The following is a 12603-nucleotide window of genomic DNA, read 5'->3' as shown; positions in this document are numbered from 1 at the left end:
GTATTTGAGTCCATGAGCTGTTAGGAAGGGAGGTGGTTGCCGAATTGGGATAAATTGAGGATTTCAGTGTCAGTACAGTTTCTCCCAATGACAAGTTCCCGGTTGGACTGTGGGAGTGGAAGGTTGGCAGGAGAGGGAAGGAAAAGATGATTGGAGAAATATTGGTCAAGGAACTGAGAGGCCAGCATGCCCGATAGGACATGTCCCAGGATGTCCAAGTCACTGGGAAGGGTGACATGAGTCAGGAAGGAGCAGAAAGCTCTAGTGAGGAAGCTCTCAGTGAATGAGGGAGAGAGGCCAGGAGATCAGTATAAAGCAAAGAGGGAGAGAGGAAAACGATTACACTGGCTGGAGACCATCTGCCCATCAGGTCAACCCTGCACTTGTTCTGTGCCCCAGACACTCCCAGATGCAATACTTCAAGGGGATCCCTTGCCCTCTGGTTTCTGGTTCAACACTGGAGAGCCTCTCAGGAGACTAGAGGGAGTGCTCACACGACGCTCTTCCGATCTCGGTGTGCAGGCTGACTGTCCCTTGGCTGAAGGTCACCAATCACTCAAGGCAGCCAATCCTACAAGTCTCCCGTTCTGGGTTCTGATAATAACTCCTTCTTTCCTCCTTTGAGGTGACCTCTGGTTTTAGCTCCAGGTTCCTGCCACTATTCTGCACGGTTTCTCTACACCCTGTTTGTATTTTTCTGAATGCTCCCTTTTTAAAGCCTTCTTTGAATGTTCCTACTTTGAGTGTGCTGTTTCCTTGCTGGGACTCTGATACCATGGTAGAATCCAATAGTGTGAGCATGGACTTTTTCAGGGAGAGAGAGAGAGAGGGAGAAAGTGGGAGAGAGAGAAAGGAAGGAAGGAAGGAAGGAAGGAAGGAAGGAAGGAAGGGAGGGAGGGAGGGAGAGAGGAAGAAAGAAAGACAGGAAGGAAGGAAAAGAGGCCAACGATCCAGAAGTGCTGATTAGAATTAAGAGGACACCTGCCCCACCATGTGGTTCAGAAGTATGTGGTGCACTAGAGAGAAAAACAGTGCCTCCGATTGGAGGGCTCTAGGGGAAGCAATTTCCTCAGTGACCTGCCAGACATCTGGTAGAAGCCACTAGTTGAAAGAATGTAAAAAAAAAAAAAAAAAAAAAAAAAAAAAAAAAGATTTGATGGTGGAGAAGGATATGGAACAAATTGGAAGAAGGCTGTCAGATTTCTTAGCTCCTATAGATCCATGACCATTCCAGTACGAATGAATTCCCTTCAAGACAAGTGAATAATGACCCCAAAGGCAATTCAGACACCATCAGAGCTGCCTCCTCAGTTTCAGAGAAGAGGGCCATTGCCTCAGTTTCAACTGGCAAGATGGCGGTCACCTTGGGGATATGACCCTTGCCCAGCAGAGCAACAGAGGCAGGAGGACCTCCACCCACTGGGTCCAGAAAGCAGAGCACTGAAACAAAGAGTATCTTGAGCCTTTAGATCTAATGATATTTACTTGCTTAGAACCTATCACCCCTTCCTTCTTCCCTATTCCTCCTTTTTGAAATGGGAATGTCTATCCCATGACTGTCCTACCATTGTATTTGGGAAGTACATGACTTACCTGGTTTCACAGGTTCACAGCTGGAGAGAACTTTGCCTCAGGATGAATTGTACCTTGGGTCTCACCCATTCTGATTTAGATAGTATTTAGACTTTGGACTTTATACTCTAGAGTTAACGCTGGAATAAGTTGAGATTGGCGGGGGGGGGGGATGTTAGGATGGAATTAATGTATTTTTTATGGGAGAAGGAATGCATTAGGGGTGGGGGGCCATGAACGGAATGTTCATGTCCCTCCAAAATTCATGTTGAAGTCCTAATCCCCAATGAGATGGTATTTGGAGGTGGAACTTTGGGGGGTGATTAGGTTTAGGTGAGGCTATGAGAGTGGGGGCCCCCCATGATGGAATTGGTACCTTTCTAAGAGGAGGAAGGGACTGGAGCTCATTCTCTCTTCTATGTGAGGACACAGTGAGAAGGCAGCTGTCCACAAGCTAGGAAGAAAGCTCTCACTAGGAACAGAATATATCAGCACCTTGATCTTGGATTCCCCAGCCTCCAGAACTGTGAGATATAAATGTCTATTGTTTAAACACTCAATCTATGGTACTTCATTATATCAGCTTGAGCTGACTAAGATGGAGGGGAGATGGCCAATCACAGAGCAGTGACAGGAATGGAAGGGAAGGCTGCAGATTGGGACAGATTAAGGGTATAAAGAGAACATAAAGGAGATTTCAGGTAGTAATGAATGTCTGCAGAGGCTTGGACTTCTGAGGATGACCAAAGCAAGCAGGGAATCAAGGCAAACAAGATTAGAGGCTTTTGGGTTGTGGGTCCTAGCATTGCATTATGGCCTCAAACATTTTCAAATTATTGATGTTGCAATTGGTCATTCAGGTCATGAGCAGTTTTTTGGCAGACACCAGGGCAAGGTCACTCTTGTAGGCTCTGGTCAGTGGTCTAACTACAGATAAAGGGCACTACTCTCAGAATGCAAAGATTACTCTGCAAGTGATATAAAGCTTTTTAAAATGGAAGAGACTGGGACGTGTTAAGAGCCGATGGGAAGGAGATCGACACAAAGCAAGGGGTTGAAGACACAGAAGAGAGGGCAATTGGTCATGAGAAGTCCCAGAGGCAACCGGATCCTGAGAGTGGGTGATGAGATTGTCTTTCATTCTGGCAGGAAGGAAACATTTTGCTAAGATGTCACAGGATCTGTTGAGAATGGCATGTAATTTACTATGCATACTAATTACTCACAATGAATTTGTAATGGCACACTAAGGTAACAAGCTCTGGGCTGGACAGGTGTATATCCTCCTCAGTGTAATTCTCGTCTCCAGTGTGACCTGCCCTGGGATATCTGCTTCTTTCTTTTTGGCCACAGTGAATGTTACCAGTGGTTCTTACCTGTGAGTAGAGCCATGCGAGCCAACATGTCTTCTACGTATCTGAACACTCAAGGCAAAAATAAGGGTTTCTTCTCTGCCCTCTTTTGGTCCAGCAGAAACAATCTCCATGTTGTGATGATGCTAGAGATCTTAAAGATCCTGTGGTAGCAGTAGTCCTTAACTGTTTTGAATCCAAACACTGTACTACGATGCCTCCTGTGAAACACCATTACACATGCCCAAGCATTATCAACTAGGGAGGTCACTAGTTACACTAGCTCCACTAAAGCAGTAACCATCTGCACACTGTGAACAGAGACAGGTGGGTCAAAATCAAAAGATCAAAAGGACAAACAAAATCAAGTGAAGGAAGTAGTGGTATTTGCCTAAACAATCTGAAAATCAGATACCAAATCCAAAGTAAATCCAGACAGATCCCAGATCCAAAGGAGGCAGCCCAGGCTTGTGTTACAAAATAAGAATGAAAAATAAATGGGAAGGGACCAGAAAAGCTTTCTCAGCTTTTCTACAAAGACGTTTTGCAGGCATAGATCCATGAGGAGGAAAGAGAAAGTCCCCAAGATGCCCAGGAGAAAGAGAAAAGAAATATTCATACTAGTTTGGGAAGGAAGAGTAGAATGGGAGCGGTCTGAGAGATGACAACATAGGAAAGTGCCTGGCACCCCTTCTTGAGCACAGACCAGTGACCATTCCCAAATGATTTCTGGGACAAAAGGTATTAATATTCTACCATTGGTTACACGGAAACTTACCAAGCAGAAGCTGAGCGGTGGGTCTGCTATCCCATAGGAATAGTCATGTTCACCTACCACAATGACCTGAATACAACAAATGCATATAGCGAAACCTTGATATAACTTGATTCATGTACTTAACCAGGTGCATATTTCCTCTGAACAAAATGTCTCCCTCCCAGGGGATTGAAGGTGAAGCTGATCTGAGAGAAGAAAAGGTTTCTTTGATCCTTGAGACTCAGAGATGCTGAGGTGGAGCAGCCCGGGATTGGATCAGACCCCCAGGTCACCAGGTGCGTTATGGGAGGGGGATGTTGAGGTCGGGAGGTCCATGGCCCGTTCCAGGACGACGGAGACCGCTCTGGGGCAGGCCGGCCTGTGTTTCAACAGTGACACCATGTGGCAGCAACGGCTACAGGGACAGCAGAAGACCATTATTAGCCTTCTGTTCTCCTCTCTGACACAGCTGAATACTGACTGGGACTACTGACACTTCAATGACAAAGCCCTTGAGGTTTTCTTACCTATGCGCCTGCGCATGCGTGCTCTGCGTGGGGGCGTTACTAAGAATAAAATGCCCGCACACAGAAGGAAGACCTTCAAAGACTGAGAGAGGAGGACCGGATTCAATTTGAAGAAGCAAAGAGACATACTGCTTTGTACCGCTGGTAAAACACGTGACTCCAGCTCTAAGGCAGGTCTTCCTTCACCATACTCTCATGATCTTCAGGATCCCTCTGGAGTTACAAAGTAAAATCGCATAGGTCAGAACGAGTACAAACACCATACAGGAAAAAGTGTGGATTTGGCATGAGGCCAACTGGGGTGCAAATCAGTTCTTCCGGTGACTAGCTGTGTGACGTCGGAGACGTTTCTTAAGCCGTCTGAATTTCTGTTTCCTTATCCACCAATGGTGATGAGGGACAGGATCGATGTGATCCTTGCAGCCATGATGTTTCCACGCTGTGACATCTCACATCCTTTCTCCGCTTCTCAGGACATGTTGAAATGATGCTTTGGCCGTCGGCGTAAGAATAACGAGCCAAGATTGGAACTGGCTACGTTTCTGAAACGTTTATAATGACGACAAATTTGGATTAAACTATATGAGAGGGAAATGAATAAATCAATATGGTAAATTCATATTAAGAAATATTAGGCAGTTATTAAAAATGAAGCCTTTGGTGAATTTCAGTGACATTAGGGACTGTTGACAGGATAATATGAAGTGGAAAAGGAAGTACATAAAGCTTCATATGTAATTTAACCAAGATTACAATTCATATATAGTATTCACATATGCATATATGCATCAATATGGAATTCATAGAGGCTTAAAGGAGATACAAAACTCTTAAAAATGTGTCTTTCATGGTTTCTTTAAGTGGTTTGGGGGGCATATTCCGATTTTATCTTCATTAAGTAAAACACTTTAAAAATGATATTAAATAGTATCACTGCTTTATAGCTTTCTCAATGTAATACATATAGAGAATACTTGATATAACTTGATTCATGTACATAACCAGGTGCATATTTCTTCTGAACAAAATGTCTCCCACCCAGGGGAATGAAGGTGAAGTTGATCTGAGAGAAGAAAAGGTCCTTTGATTATTGAGACTCAAGGATGCTGAGGTTGAGTGGACCAGTCAGACTCCCAGGTCACCAGGTGAGATTAGGGCTACCATCTTAAAAGATAAGGGCTTCATCTTATTTTTTGTATTCTCCCACTTTAATGTATGGAAGATGTTCCGTACATCCTCCAAATGTATGTCCACTTGTTCTTGGCTACGTTCTGGTGGATAACAGTCCCAGATTCTGAAGTGGGTACTAGAATTGTGCCAGATAGATGAATTTGCAAATACTTTTTTCCACTGTGTGGATTGTGTTTTCACCTTTTGGAAAACGTCCTTTGCCACAGAAAGTTTAAAATTTCATCATTTTTCTTTGTGCTTTTGATGTCATATCTTAAAGGTTTTATCCACCAAATCTTTTTAAAGCAGCGTGAAGCAACAAAATGCTATATACTGGAATGTTTTCCCTTCTTGGGCACCTGTTTCCTTTTTGCTGGTTTCTTACAAAGTTCCTGATGAGGATCTTAATTTTGCAGCACCTGTTTTGGAACCTCTTGTGGTATCTGTTGTGTCACCATCATTGCCCCACCCTCCCAGCTTGTCATCACACTGTGAGAACCTCTCCGTGTCTTCTCTTGCCAAGTCCAGTCTCCAGCAAATCTCTTGGTCTTTTATTGGCTTCTGGCCAAGAGAAGATAAGCCAGTTGACCTACAATAATCATCTCCCCAAAATGTCATCTTGACCACCAGCAAGACAACCCTTTCTATTATCATGCAAAACAGCTTGACTCTTCTTTATCCCAAGCTCCACATTCTGCACCAGGTTCTGGATGGATATCACTGTGCATAACAAAAATTCCATTAAAGCATTTGCCATGTGCCCAAACTCTCCAAAATGTGAGCTCCTACCAAACATTAATTCTGCCCCCACTCTTGGAATGGAAAGAGCATTGCAATTTTAAAAACAGTACCCTATTATTTTTACACATCATGTGTCTTTTTGGGGGGGAAGGTAGTGTCTCATGGCAAAAAGGGAAGTAATTTCACCCCATGTCTATGCAGGTGTCTTCAGTGCAATATGTTGAGGTTGACTGGACAGTGTCCCATCTTGGGGGGGAGGGAGTCCCCTTAAAGTAGCACTGACAGCTGGTGGATGGCCCCAGGCACAGTGCTAACACACTCACTTGGGCCTTTGCAGTCATCATGAAAATACTTAGAAGACATTTTTATCTTTGATCTGGACATAAGGGGGATACACAAGTAAATTAAAAGAGAGTACCTGTTTGGGAATACATGTAAGATCCCCCCACTGTGACTTGCAGATGCAGAGCTTCAGATCCTACACGTGTGGGGTTAAATTAAAGGAAAAAGGGAAATTTCAACAACACTGAAGAGCTTGCAAATGGATGGTCTCATGCAAAATTAAATCCCTAAATGAGACTCAGAGGCAGATTTTGATCATTTCTAATTTAAAGAAATAATAAAATGGGTAAATTTTTAATTTTTTATGACTTCCTGTAAAACCCGGAATTAAGCTTTATAAATTCCAGGCAGTAACTCCTCGATTAAACCTAACAGTAGTATCTTGCAGATCATATTTATTGATTTCTCAACTTATTGAAGTACAATTACATCTACTATGATGCCTCCAAGGCTAGACAAAATATTAAAGACTGACAATTGAGAGGTTGACATAAAATTAAATAAATCAATATGCCCTATCAGGTACTTGAAAGCAGTAAGAAGAAAATTAGTTGGCACTAAAAGCATCCTGTCATTTCATATTATCTTGAGGAAACTACATTCTGGAGTATTTTTTGTGGAAAAAATATAAAAATCATAGAGATATGGACATTTCTATGCATAAACTCAAGATTGAATATGGGCCAGTGTGAATATCAGGAGTGATTAGAAGTGTTGCTGTTTAAAATGAGCAAAGGGAGGGGCGCCTGGGTGGCTCAGTCGTTAAGCGTCTGCCTTCGGCTCAGGTCATGGTCCCAGGGTCCTGGGATTGAGTCCCACATAGGAGGGTCCTGGGATCAAGCCCCACATCAAGCTCCTTGCTCAGTGGGAAGCCTGTTTCTCCCTCTCCCACTCCCCCTGCTTGTGCTCTCTCTCTCTCGCTGTGTCTCTCTCTGTCAAATAAATAAATAAAATCTTAAAAAAAATAAAAAATAAAATGAACAAAGAGAGAAAAAGAGAGAGACAACCCAAGAAACAGACTCCTAACTATAGAGAACAAACTGGTGGTTGAGGGGAGTTGGGTGCGGATTAAGGAGCACATTTGTGCTGAGCACTGGGCAATGTATGGAATTGTTGAATCACTATATCGTACACCCAAAACTAATATTACACTGTATGTTAACTAACTGGAATTTAAATAAAAACTTAAAAAAAATAAATGGGTTGGAACACATAAAAAAAAAAGCTTTGCTGTTAATCCTTTTACAGTAAAAGGCAAATGATTTGAGTAATATTATCTGCTTTCATTTCTGTCTTACTATCATTCCATGAAATGGTACTTAAAAAAAAAATAAGAATTTCAAGGCAAGTGAATAAAGACTCCTGACCTGTGTCTCACAGTTCAGTAGCCAGCCACATGTGTCTCCTGAGCACTTGAAATGCAGCTAATTCAAAGTGAGGTGGGCTGCAAGTGTGCAATACCCACTAGGCTTCAAAGACTAGTATAGCAAGAGAATATAAAATATCTCAATAATCACATTTTATATTAATCATAATGTGAAAAATATCTTTAGACATATGGGGTTCAATAAAATATATTAGTAAAATTATTACCACCTATTTCTTTTTATTTTTGTTAATGTGACTGCTAGATAATTTAAAGTACTTGAGCAGTTTGCTTTAGATTTGTTGGATAGAGCTGCCTGACAGAATACCAAAGGAAACCTTTTAAACATGATCAGAAATCGGAGGTTGCAGGCCTTCGTGGGCACAGTAGGCCAACCGCACAAAGGAGGCAGCTAGTGGGGCCCAGGCCGCATGGCTGACAGCACACGTGGGTCCTTCTACCTCTATTGCTCGGCAGAGAGTGCCTGCATGCCATATTATATCTGCCCAAGCTATAGAGCTGGTTTTATACAAGACCTTCCAGAAGGGACCGGGAATGCATTGATTCTACCTCTGCCCAGTCCCCACAGATGAGAGCTGAGGACTTGGATCAGCACCTGCTCAGGCTGCTTTTGCATCAAGGTAATAGAAGTATAAAAGTAAACTAACAAACAAGCAACAATAACAATAACAATACAACAACTCTGGGGAGTTGTTGATGGTTGACAGAGAGATGTTGATGATGACAGAGAGATGGCTGGAGAACTCGCCAAAAAGTAATAATAATCTTACAAATACAACAAGCAATGAGCATACAGTTTGTAGTATATTAGACTCACACACTTCAACACTGAACAAACTATCCTAAGAATTATTTCTATATTGGGCTTGACACTTCATACTCGCTTAGCGGTCTGGCCTCTTCTGTAGCTAAGGCATTAATTAATACCTCTCTGTAGGGGAAGAGAATGAAGTAAATGGTGTAGTAAATGGTCATATTATATCTGAAAGCTGCAGAACAAGATGTCCAAACTGACATCTCCCAAAAGGGACTCTGTAGAGCTTTGCACAAGACTATCACCTACATCGAAATACCTAAAGCCCTGAATTTCATATTCCTTTCATGTGAAATAAGAGATTTAGAAGGACAGGAAGGGAAAGAGTATTCCCAACTGAACTCATGAGAATGGAGGATTAAGCTCATAAGTGGCATGAGAATTGACAATGAATTCCTAACTATTTACCTGAAAGCATTCTTTTATTACTCATTGCCTTTAAAAGCTAAGTAGCTTTACTAGTTTGGACAACCCACAGCTACCATAGGAAAAATCATTGTCAAACTGGGATCTCCAACAATTTTAATTGGTGTTATCAACTCTTCTCAGTATTTCAAAAATCCTAATATCAATTATATATATATGCCCATGATAAGACTTTCCTTCTGAGCAAGACAAATTGTTCCTTTACTCTGAGTTGAAATTGTGTAAGAATATATGGTAATAGAGTGGCCCAAGCCTTTGGAATGAGGAAGATCTGGTTTCACGACCCAGTTCTACAATTTCTGTGTTACTTTGGGCAAATTGCCTAATTTTTGCCTTTGCCTGTAAAATGGGTACATCTGTACCTACCTAATAAGGTTTTTGAAAAGATTAAAGGAGATAACTATAGGTAATTCACTTTTGATGACATATTAGGAAATTTTAGAATCTGTGGAGAAAATAGCAACAAAAAGGGACCCCTGCGTGGTAAAAATATGGGAACCATTCAGTTAATTAAATGGTGTCCAACTGTCCTGTGTGCAGTCCCAGAGTAGTGGAACCCTCAAGAATTTCTAGAGTCTTGACATTGAGAATGTGGGCCATACCAACGCCAGGCCAATGCCACCAAGAAACCTCTGCTTTTATCTGTTTTATATATTTACACAATGCATATGATTTATAGGATTTCACTGAATATCAGCAAAAGAGTTCTGCTGCTATTGAAAAAACTTTGATAGCCATTAATTTAAAGAGGGTAAATCTGATATAATTTGATATATAATCTGATAGAACCTGAACTGAGTTTTTTCACGTAATGATGTCACGTTAGCCTGACATCATTCCATCCCTTTCTTAATCTCCGGGTGGAAAGAATCATTTGGGGATCCTGGAGTCTTGCATTAAAAAGTCAAAAAAACAAATGTTGATACCATCACAAGAAGAAATGGGAAACAAAGAAGAAGTCTTTGCCGCTGACATTCCTGTAACAAGGAAAGATTTATCACCATGTGTGCAAGGAACTTGATTTATTCTCAACAAATCATTTTAAAGATCAATACTGAGGTCTTGAGCAGAAATCACATTTTTTTTTTCTCATTGTTCACCCATTCAAACTGTACATCAGTCTTCACCAAGGGGGTAGTGAAGAGCTGCACTGTTTGGCCACCGTTTCCAGAACTGGAGATTTACCAAGACACACAAGACCATCCAGGAAACAACTTTTGTTCCCCTGGCATGGTTGATATCGTTTTGTTTTGTTTTTTCTGACCCTTGCTGCTTCCTCTAGTTTCCACTCTCATGAGAAGTTCCCAAACTCAATAACAACTGTAATACGTAACACTCTTTTAAGTGACAGGATCCGCACCCTAACTGGGCTTCAGAATCCACAAGCCTCACCATTACTCCTTACTGAGTCATGCGCCATGTTACAGGAAAAGGGGAAAAATAAGAAATTCAGTTATAAGCCACAGGCCTATGGCTAAGCCTAAACAAAAGGATTGTCGCATTGTCCAGGCAACCCCAAGGGGACCATACACAGTGATTTAGGGCCCTGTGTCAGAGGAAAGCGAGTGCTTGTTTCCCAGACAAGTGTCTCTGCATAAATTTCAGAGGAAAAGAAGCTCAAAGAAAAGGTTCAAAGGAGTCTCAAAGGGAAGAGTAATTAAATCATCTAGGACAGAAACGTAACCTTTCACCTCCTGGCCAAATATGTCATGAACTCATCGCCTTCATTCTCTGAAAAGATCCTGAGGTACAGACTATGAAAAGGCAGGGCCAAGGACAGCCCGGGAGAGAGTAATGGCTGCAACAAAAGAAGCACAGCCGGAGCAGAACCAGCTTCAAAATAATAAAACACAAAAGACTTGGACTTCTTTCCGAATTCCAGGAGGAAGATTCGTTCCTGTAGGAGGAGCTGCGAAAGACAGGACAGAATGTACATGAGTCCTGTCACGAGCCTATTGAAATCCCGTCTTCAAAATGAACAGATGGCCTCACACCAAAGCCCTCGCGTGTGTGTTTGAAGTACACATTGGGGAGTTCTGGCAAATAAAATGTTTCCTGAGCCCTGACAACTTTATGTGTGGCAACCTGTGCTTTGAAAGCCTCTTGCTAAAAAGTTAAAAATGAATAAATACAAATAATAAATAAATAAATAAATAAATAAATAAATAAAAAGAAAGTAAGTTAAGTAAGTAAAGGAAAGTAGTGAACCGCTTGCTAACAATCAGTTTCCTACCAAGCAGAAAGGAACTCGATTGGCCAGATTCTAATAAAGGGGGTGCGCTTCAGTTGTGGAAATCAAAGAATTTCAGGGCAGGGCCAAGAGAAAACCCTACGTTTCTCATTGTATTATCTTACTTCCGGGAAAGACTGTTGTGGTTGCTTTAATTTACACCTGGAATTTTCCGAAGAAGACTGTCTGGTTTCTTTGTAAACATGTCATAGCTCCTCTCAATCTCTAAGGCCCCTGGGGGCTCAGAGGTTTTTACCTTTGTCTGCAGAGCTAGTTGCATGCATTTCTACATTAAAAGATATTTTTCTTTTTGCCCAAAGTATACACTCAGTTACTGAAGTACACTCAGGAAATCATTGTAAATGTAAATCAGAATGCTGATGATATAGACAAAAGTGTGAGGCTTTAAAAAACCCTTAGTTGAAATGGCACCTGTTGTTTGACATAAATTATGAATTCCATCGATCGGCATAGGGGGGAAAAGCATTAAGCTAATACAACATGTTCAGCATCTTTATTCCTTGCGCAGTTTAGATGTCTACGGAGGTGACTTGGCTCTTTGAGATTTTGACCATGTCATCCCTCCAGAGGGATCAGGGGTCATAGTCTCATAATCATTTTCGCAGCTTTTACTGGAGTTCCCATCTTACTTGAACTTGCCCTTTGTGGCTGCTCTCTTATCCCTGTACTGATCCACAGATGAAATACAGCCCCTCTTCTTTCTTTTCCCCAAACAATCCACGCAGTGCTTTGTGGGTAGAGTAGAGTTTGCTAAAGATCAGAGTGCAGAAGAGGGGCTTACAAATGCAGGAATGCAATCAAGTTAACACTGGAAATTAAACATCCTTGTTGTCAGAGTTGCCTCCCCAAGCCTGGGATTCTCATCGGCTACTTTCTCAGCGGGCCCAACCCCCAACCACGTGGCACAGTGCTACCCTTCTCTGTACCAAGTGCATCCCCATGCTTCCCCAATCTTCATCTTTCTCTGCTCCTGTTCTCCTAAATTTTGGACTATCTGCTTCTCCTACTGGGAAATTCAGATGAAGTTGTTCTTCACCCACTACGAAAACCTGGGTCTACTTTTGTATATCTACAGTGTTGTCAATATTCCTGCTTAAAGAAAGGGTTTTCTAAACTGGACTTCTGCCACTAGCACGTAGAGGAATTAACCAGGACTTTGAAATTTCAGTCTTTTATTTCTACCCCTCTCCCTCCTATCTCTACAAAAGGCAAAAAGCAGTAGAGAAACACATTTTCCCTCCGAAATGAATTATTCCTCCCTGCA

This window comes from Callorhinus ursinus, unplaced genomic scaffold, assembly GCF_003265705.2.
Source record: "Callorhinus ursinus isolate GAN/ISIS: 27379988/994484 unplaced genomic scaffold, GSC_fseal_2.0 scaffold7, whole genome shotgun sequence".
NCBI lineage: Eukaryota > Metazoa > Chordata > Mammalia > Carnivora > Otariidae > Callorhinus > Callorhinus ursinus.
This window is presented reverse-complemented; position numbering follows the sequence as displayed.